Here is a 9,518-nt window from a genome sequence, read left to right as displayed (position 1 = left end):
CGATCCTCAAATCTCAGCCTCCTGAGAAGCTAGGATTAAAGATGTGTGCAACCAGCACCTGGAGAGCCCGCAGTCATTATCTGGCTGAGAAAGCCTGGTACCAAGGGCCCTGGCCCCAGGACTTTATCAACCAGCCTTTCACTGTCTGCTCAGGATCTCCTTTCTCCATCATCTCCACGGTGCCCAGGAAAGGTAAAGGGAGCTACTTAGATAACAGCCATTAGATTCATTGTACCCCTCCTTGAAACCCCATATAAATTCAGTCCAGGGACTTCCTTCAGTTCCCTTAACCTCAGCGCTGCTTTGGGGAACTGGCCAGCTATAGGAGCCATGGGTTCCCACAGGAGGCAAAATGGCAGGCCAGGGTCAGAGCCACCCCCTCCCAGCACTGCAGGGCCAGGCTGGAATCAAGGGAGGGAAAGAGACCACAGGATTGCTGTTTGGCCCTCAGGGCCCCTGAGGCCACTAGGAACAGGAGGGAAAAAAATGAGAAGGAAACTTGGTCTGAGCTTTCCAATTCCTCCCACGTGTTGGACTGGGGGCCATGGGGATAGCAGGAGGCAGGGCAGGCTCCTGACACGGGATCCACAGCTCCTGCTGGGGGTGGAGGGTCGAGCCTGGGCACCCTCGTGATGAAGCTGGCTGCAGGGTGATTAATCTTGTGAGGACTGTGGGTCAGCCTATTCCCCCCCCCCCCCTCCTCCCATGGCCAACCTCAGCCTGAGCTGCGCTGGGAGTTAATCTCCGCTCTGGGGACTTCTCAGCCCATGTCACTGCTGCATTAATTCGGAGGCAGAGGGAGGCAGGCAGGAGCACACAGCTGGGGGGTGGACAGCCGCCTTGGGAAGGTTTCATGATTCGCAGCTGGTGAAAAGGTCATAAAGGATGAGGCCTGGGTCCCCTTCAAGGTCTAGACTTGGAAGAAGAGGGTTGGGGGACATCTTCAGTGACCCCTTCAGATCCTCAGATACCCCTGGCCTCTAGCCCTGCTTGTCCACCAGCTGAGCCCCAAATGCAGTTTGCCGTTTTGACAGCAGATGTCTCTGCTATTATGATTTATCAAAATGCTTAAGGTAAATAACACACATATTTATAGACGAGGAGGGCTGGGAGAGCAGAGAGACTGAAAGGGGTAGAGGCTTTGTGTGGAGCTCCCTAGCTTCTGTCTCAGTCCACTCTACTCAGACCTAAAGACTGACCCCAGCTTGGCCCTGGGAAAGTGGACTGGGTGATAATATTAAGCTTGCCCAGTTTCAAGTGCAGGCTGGGGCCCCAGGAGGGCAGGGAGTGACAAAGCCAGTGGCTGGACCTGTCTTGCTGCCCGGACCACCCTCCTCCCACCCCCCCCAACCCCCCCCCCCCCCCCGCCCTCCTGCCAAGCTTGGGAGGCGGCCACCTGGGGAAAGCAGACGAACCAGCCTCACACCTCAGCCATGTTTCCATGGCTTCACTGCGTCCCTGCTCCTGAGGGCTCTGTCGCCTTATCAACAGCTTGGGGCGGGCACTGCCTCTGTCCTCACTCTTCAGCTACTTACAGGACCCTCAGCAGCTGCCTGTCAACTCCCTGCTGCAGGGGCCCCTAGTGGGCAGGCCTCTGAGCTGTCCAGAATGGATGCTGGTTTAAGGATTCCAGGGAGGTGGAGGTGTTCCAGGCTGTCTTCTATTCCCTACCTGCACCATGTTGTTCTTTGTTACTCGATCCTTCTGGGCTTGAAGACTTTTTTTTTTTTTTTTGCTGGTTCTGGGGCTTGAACTCTGGGCCTGGGCACTGTCTTTGAGCTTCTTTTTCTTTTCCTTTTCTTTTCTTGCTCAAGGCTAGCACTCTACCACTTGAGCCACAGAGCTACTTCTGGCTTTTTCTGTGTATGTGGTGCTGAGGAATCATGCATGTGAGGCCAGCACACTCTACCACTAAGCCACATTTCCAGCTCTGAAGACATTTAAGGAAAGAATTTTACTGAGCAGAGTGTATGTGGTAGTACAGTCCTGTAATTCCCAGCATTGAGAAGGCTGAAGCAGGATGATTGTAAATTAGAGGCTAGCCTAGGAGACAGAGTGAGATGCTGTCTTAAAAATACAGTAAAGAGGGGCTGGGAAGGTGGCTCAGTGGTAGAGTGCTTGCCTTGCATGCCTGAGGCCCTGGGTTCGATTCCTCAACACCACATAAGAAAAAAGAAAAAAGCTGGAAGTGGCGCTGTGGCTCAAATGGTTAGAGCACTAGCCTTGAGCTGAAGAGCTGAGGGACAGCGCCCAGGCCCAGAGTTCAGGCCCCATGACCAGACCCCAAAAACAAAACAAAACAAAACACAGTAAAGAGCCAGGTGCTGGTGGCTCACACCTATAATCCTAGCTACTCAGGAGGCTGAGCTCTGAGGATCGTGGTTCAGAACCAGCCTGGGCAGGAAAGTCTGTGGGACTCTTATCTTCAATTAAACACCAGAAAACAGGAAGTAGTACTGTGGCTCAAATGGTAGAGTGCTCGCCTTGAGCTAAAGAGCTCAGGGACAGGGGCTGGGAAGGTGGCTCAGCGGTAGAGCGCTTGCCTTGCATGCCAGAGGCCCTGGGTTCGATTCCTCAGCACCACATAAGCAAAATGAAAAAAGCCGGAAGTGGCGCTGTGGCTCAAGTGGTAGAGCGCTAGCCTTGAGCTGAAGAAGCTGAGGGACAGCGCCCAGGCCCAGAGTTCAGGCCCTATGACCAGACCCCAAAAAAAAAAAAAAAGAAAAGAAGAAGAAAGAGCTCAGGGACACACCTGGGCCCAGAGTTCAAGCCCCAGGACAGACACATACACATACAAAACAAAACAAAAAAAAACTAACCACACAGAAAAAAAAATAGCCACAACATTTTCTTGGACATTCTGATTTGAAAAACAATTGTTTGTTTTGGCTTTCTGCTTTTTTCTTTTGTTTGTTTTTGAGGAGGGCAATGGGGTCACAGAAATGGATGGAAGAAGGGAGAACAAATGTTCACTATGCTGAAAATGAACTGGAATGCAACTTGTGGGCAGGGATGGGAGGGGGAAACTGGGGGAGAGGGAAGGAAGGTGTGGCTAAAAAGAAATGTACTCTTAGCTGGGCACTGGTGGCTCAAGCCTGTAATCCTAGCTACTCAGGAGGCTGATATCTGAGGATTGTGATTCAAAGCCAGGTCTAGCCTGAAAGTCTATGTGACTCTTTTTTTTTATTGTCATGGGTCCTGAACCCTGGGCCTGGGCCCTGTCCCTCAGCTCTTCAGCTCAAGGCTCCGCTCTACCACTTGGGCCACAGTACTACTTCCAGTTTTCTGGTGGTTACTTGGAGATAAGAGTCTCATGGGGGAGCTGGGAAGGTGGCTCAGTGGTAGAGAGCTTGCCTTGCATGCCTAAGGCCCTTGGTTCGATTCCTCAGCACCACATAAGCAAAAAGAAAAAAGCTGGAAGTGGTGCTGTGGCTCAAGTGGTAGAGCGCTAGCCTTGAGCTGAAGAGCTGAGGGACAGCGCCCAGGCCCAGAGTTCAGGCCCCACGACTGGACCCAAAAAAAAAAAAAAAAAGAGGGCTGGGAAGGTGGCTCAGTGGTAGAGCGCTTGCCTTGCATGCCTGAGGCCCTGGGGTTCGATTCCTCAGCACCACATAAGCAAAAAGAAAAAAGCCGGAAGTGGCGCTATGACTCAAGTGGTAGAGTGCTAGCCTTGAGCTGAAGAGCTGAGGGACAGCGCCCAGGCCCAGAGTTCAGGCCCCACAACCGGACCTCAAAAAAAAAAAAAAAAAGAGTCTCATGAACTTTCTTGCCCAGGCTGGCTTTGAACCATGATCCTCAGATCTCAGCCTCCTGAATAGCTAGGATTACAGGCGTGAGCCACCGGCACCCGGCTCTGTGAGACTCATCTCCTATTAACCATCAGAAAACCGGAAGTAGCACTGTGGCTCAAGTGGTGGAACGCTGGCCTTGAGCTGAAGAGCTCAGGAACAGTGCCCAGCCCAGTCCCAGACCGACAAAAGAAGGAGAAGAAGAAGAAAGAAAGAAAAAAGAAATGTACTCTTTACCTGAGTTATGTAACTGTACCCCTCTATACATTACCTTTATAATAAAAATAAAAAAAATTAAAAGCAAATGTACTTATTTCCTGATTTATGGAAAAGTAACTCCTCTGTACAACATCTAAGCAAAAAAAAAAAAAAAAAATCATTTAACAACAACAAGTGAGGACCAGGCACGGTGGCTCATGCCTACCTATAATGCTAGTTACTCAGGAGGCTATGATCTGAGGATCAAAGTTTGAGGCCAGCCGGGCGCTGGTGACTCACGCCTATAATCCTAGCTACTCAGGAGGCTGAGATCTGAGGATCACGGTTCAAAGCCAGCCCGGGCAGGAGAGACCGTGAGACTCCTATCTCCAATAAACCACCAGAAAACCAGAAGTGGCGCTGTAGCTCAAGTGGTAGAGGGCTCGCCTTGAGCTGAAGAGCTGAGAGACAGCGCCCAGGCCCAGAGTTCAAGCCCCACGACCGACAAAAAAAAAAAAAAAAAACAAAGTTTGAGGCCAGACTAGGCTGGAAAGTCAGTGAGACTCATCTCCAATTGACCACTGAAAGCTATAATTCCAAAGGTAGAACACAAGCCTTGAGTAAAAAAAAGCTCAGGGACAACACCTAGGCCCTGAGTTTAAGCCCCAGGATAGGTAGAGGGAAAGGAGGGAAAGGGAGGGAGCCAGAAGGAGGGAGGAAAAGAGAAAGAATCTACTAAAAAGTCAGAAAATGTGGAAAAGTTTAAAGAAAGAAGCAATATTTAAAGCCTAATGTCTGGGCACAATCTCAGGTGCCATGTCAGATCAGGGTGGAGGATTCCTTCCAGACAAAGCCTAAAATAATAACCAGGTGTTCAAGGGATAGCTTTGGAAAGCAGAAGGACTTGCTTGGCTGTATGACCTTGTATATGTCTATTTCTCTTTTCTTTTCTTTCTTTCTTTCTTTTTCTTCTTTCTTTCTTTCTTTCTTTCTTTTATTTTGTCAGTCCTGGGGCTTGAACTCTGGGCCTGGGCGCTGTCCACAGCAATTCAGCTCAAGGTGAGCGCTCTACCACTTGAGCCACAGCGCCACTTCTGGTTTTCTGGTGGTTAATTGGAGCCAGTCCAGGCTAGCTCTGAACCATGCTTCTCTGGTCTGTCTCCTGAGTAGCTAGGATTACAGGCGTGAGCCACCGGCTCCCAGCTGTATATGTCTATTTCTCTGAGCCTAAAAACTTTGTCATTTATAAAATGAGAATAACTGATTGTTGCCCTCCCATAGGATTCTGGGTGTGTGAATGCTCGGATCTGGCTGGATTCCTGGCACACCAGCCATAAGCTCTGTACCATGGGAGGCTGAAGGATTTCACTAGCCATTAGCAGGCATCTCTAACCAAAGGCTATGGAGGTTTTAGGAATGGGAAGAGGATTTTTTTTTCCTGTGTTGGTGATTAAATCAGGGCCTCACACACACTAGACAAGTGCTTTACCACTGAGTGACACCCTCCACCCATGGAAAATTTCTTTTGATGGTAGTGGGGTTTAAACTCAGAACCTCATGCTAGCCTTGAGCAAAAGAAGCTCAGGGACAGTGCCCAGGCCCTGAGTTCAAGCCCCAGGACTGGCAAAAAACAAAAAACAAACAAAAAAAGAGTCTCACAGACTTTTCCTGCCCAGGCTGGCTTTTGAACCGTGATCCTTAGGTCTCAACCTCCTGAGTAGCTAGGATTACAGGCCTGAGCCACAGCACCTGCCCAACTCTGTTTTTTGCTGGTTATTTTGGAGATAGAATCCAACAAACTTTTCTGTCCAGGCTGGGCTTAAATCACAATCCTCCAGGTCTTGGCCTCCTAAGTAGCTAGTGTTACTTACAGTCAAGAACCACAGCACCCAGCTAATATACTCTGGACAACCCCTTAATTAGGGCTGGAATTGCACACTGGAAATATAATGTCCATAGCCAGATTCTCCTGCCTCTGCTACCTGGGATCACAGGAGTAAATGCCAGTCTCCTCCCCTCCCCCTCCCCCTGCCGTGTTTTCTCTCTTCCACATGCCAGGTGCCAATGCTCTCTTAGTGACCAGAAACCAGGTTATCAGCCTGAGTGATCAGTGCTGTGAAGGGGAAACACAGGGACACATGACACAGCAAGGGTCAGTCAGTGCAGTGGGGAGATGGCAGCAGGAAATGGACCTGTGTTCATCTCATTGAACATCACATTGTGTGGGCTGGGGTAGTGGCCACCTGAGCCCCCCGCTCAAGCCCTGCAGCTCAGTCACAATGCATCCAGGCCTGGAGCCCTGAAGGACCTGGCTCACCTCCCCTAGGCCGGCCCCAACTTCACGCCCTGCTGCCTAGAATCTGAGGCAGTCCTTGTTCTCTGGCAGGAGGGGGAATTTAATGCCACAATGAGATGGCAGGTCGACAGGCAGAGGAAGATGAAAGTGTCCGCTCTAGCAGTGCAGCCGGCAGGCAGCCTCGTGGGACCCTCCCCAGCAAGCAGAGCCCTCAAGGCAGATGTAGGCCACCGGAGACAGGTCTCCTAGCAGAGATGTGTGACCTTGAGGGACAATAAGACTTCTCTGTGCCCAATTCTCTGTCTGCAGGGTGTTGGGATCAAGGCCTGTGTTTTTTGTGTGTGTGTTTGCTATCTCTGCAACTTGAAGTCAGGGTCTGGGTGCTGTCCCTGAGTTTTGTTGCTCAAGGCTAGTGTTCTACGACTTGAGCCACAGCTCCACTTCTGGCTTTTTGGGTGGTTAGTCGGAAATAAGGGTCTTATGGATTTTCCTGCCTCGGCTGGCTTCAAACCAGATCTCAGCCTCCTGAGAAGCCAGGAGTATAGGTGTGAGCTACCAGTGTCCAGCAAAGGGTTATGATTATTAAAAGTTGGAGGCTTGGGTTGGGAAGATGGCTCAGTGGTAGAGTGCTTGCCTTGCATGCATGAGGCTCTGGGTTCGATTGCTCAGCACCACATAAGCAGAAAAGATGGAAGTGGCACTGTACAGCGGGAGCCTTGAGCTGAAGAGCTGAGGGACAGCCCAGAGTTCAGGCCCCATGACCGGCAAAAAAAAAAGTTGTTGACTGCCTGTCCCTCCCCCAGAGACTGGCCCCAAATATTGGCTGTCCTCAACAAGGGTCAGTCAGCCCAGAGCTGTGGATGGACAGTGGGTGTCAGAGAGGACTGTGCAGTGACCTCCATTTATCCATCTCAGGCACCCCAGTGGGGGCAGAGCAGGAGCTGCAATCAGGTCAGATCTAAGTGGCCTTGATACAGCCAGGCTGCCTGACCACACCATGTCCTTTGTGGTACTGTGAGCTAGGCTAAGCCTGCAAAAGGAGGCTAGCCCCAAACTGGAACTTGCAGACTTAGCCACCACCAGTTTCATGTCCCTGTTGGTGTTGCTTGGGTCTTTGTTCTGAAAAGTACCTTTACGTGGCCAACTCTACCGCACCCTGGCTCTGTTATCCTTCTTTCCTGAAAACAGAGAAAAGGACATTTGGCCAATTATTTGGTCATCCAGCAAGGACACACAAACACATAAAGCCACATGCTTTGAAGCCAGGTGCTGATGGCTCATACCTATAATCATAGCTACTCAGGAGGCTGAGGTCTGAGGATCAAGGTTCAAAGCCAATTTGGGCAGGAAAGTCCATAAGACTTTTTTTGTTGTTATTGTTGGTGGTCATTGGGCTTGAACTTATAGCATGGGCCCTGTCCCTGAGCCTCTTTGTATTCAAGGCAGTACCACTTCCAGATTTTGAGTGGTTTATTGGAGATCAGTGTTTCATGGCTTTAAACTGGAATCCTTAGCTCCTCAGCTTCTTGAGTAGCTAGGATTACAGGCATGAACCACTGGTGCCTGGCTCATGAAACTTCACTTTTTTTTTTTTATGCGTGTGTTCTGGTCCTGGAGCTTGAACTCAAAGCCTGGGCTCCTGAACTTTTGTTCTCAAGGCCAGTGCTCTACCACTTGAACCACAGATCCACTTCGGGCTTTCTGGTGGTTGATTGGAGATAAGTCTCATGGACTTTCCTGCCTGGGCTGGTTTTGAACAGTGATCCTCAGATCTCAGCCTCCTGAGTAGCTAAGATTATAGGCTTGAGCTAGCAAAAAATGCTCAGGGGAAGTGCCTAAGTCCTGAGTTCAAACTCTAGGATGGGTACCAAAATAGAGAAAGAGAGAGAGAGAGAGGAAGAAGAAGAAGAAGAAGAAGAAGAAGAAGAAGAAGAAGAAGAAGAAGAAGAAGAAGAGGAAGAGGAAGAGGAAGAAGAAGAAGAAGAAGAAGAGAAGAAGAAGAAGAAGAAGAAGAAGAAGAAGAAGAAGAAGAAGAAGAAGAAGAAGAAGAAGAAGAAGAAGAAGAAGAAGAAGAAGAAGAAGAAGAAGAAGAAGAAGAAGAAGAAGAAGAAGAAGAAGAAGAAGAAGAAGAAGAAGAAGAAGAAGAAGAAGAAGAAGAAGAAGAAGAAGAAGAAGAGGAGAGATGGAAATTTTATGTTAGACTTCCTGACCCTCCCCCCATTCTCTTGGAGGTGATTTGTCCTCTTCCAAAGCAATCAGGAACCTCAATCTGAGTTCTAATTAGAGCTTACTACCATATATTCATATATTTGTGTGTGTGTGATGGTCCTGGGGTTTGAATTCAGGGCCTGGGAGCTGTCCAGAGGCTTTTTTTTTTTTTTTTTAGGTCGTGGGGCTTGAACTCTGAGTCTGAACGCTGTCCCTCAGCTCTTGAGTTCAAGGCTAGTGCTCTACCACTTGAGCCACAGCACCACTTCTGGTTTTGAGTGGTTTATTGGAGATAAAAGAGTCTCACTGACTTTTCCTGCCCGATCTGGCTTTGAATCGTGATACCCAGATTTCAACCTCCTGAGTAGCTGGGATTACAGGCATAAGTCACTGGTGCCCGTCTTCCAAAGGCTTTTTTGCTCAAGGATAGAGCTCTTCCACTTGAGCCACAGCTCCACTTCCAGCTTTTTGGTGCTTAATTGGAGATAAGAGACTCATGGACTTTACTTCCTGGGCGGGCTTCCTACCACAATCCTCAGATCTCAGCCTCCTGAGTAGCTAGGATTACAGGTGTGAGCCACTGGCACCAGGCTGCCATCATATTATTCTTGGGTGGGTCACATACTCTCTGGGTTTCTCATCTATAAAATGGTCATTATTCCTGTCCTGAAGATTTATTAGAGTCAAAGAACTAAACTTACTTAACAAACAAACCATTCCAGTCTGAAGAGTGAGCTTCCAATTAGCCACAGGCCAAGTAGAAGCATTCTTGCAGAGAGCCCAGACCCTGGCCAATCACCCAGTGCAGCCATTAGGAGCTGTGCTGCTTTCTTCTTCCTATCATAGCATGACCACAGCAAGCTCACAGGAGAGAGCCCACAGCCCAGTCTGGAGTCCTGAGTCAGACCTGGGAAATGGATAAGCTAGAGAAAGGCAGCTAGAGAATAGGTCATGCTAAGCTTCACTGCGGTGGGGAGGGGTGTTTGGAAGGGGGTGGGCAGGCCAGAGTTGTGGGGGGAAGCCTTTGG

The sequence above is a fragment of the Dipodomys spectabilis genome, unplaced genomic scaffold (assembly GCF_019054845.1).
Source record: "Dipodomys spectabilis isolate Male_0828 unplaced genomic scaffold, ASM1905484v1 ptg000147l, whole genome shotgun sequence".
In the NCBI taxonomy this organism is placed as follows: Eukaryota; Metazoa; Chordata; class Mammalia; order Rodentia; family Heteromyidae; genus Dipodomys; species Dipodomys spectabilis.
This window is presented reverse-complemented; position numbering follows the sequence as displayed.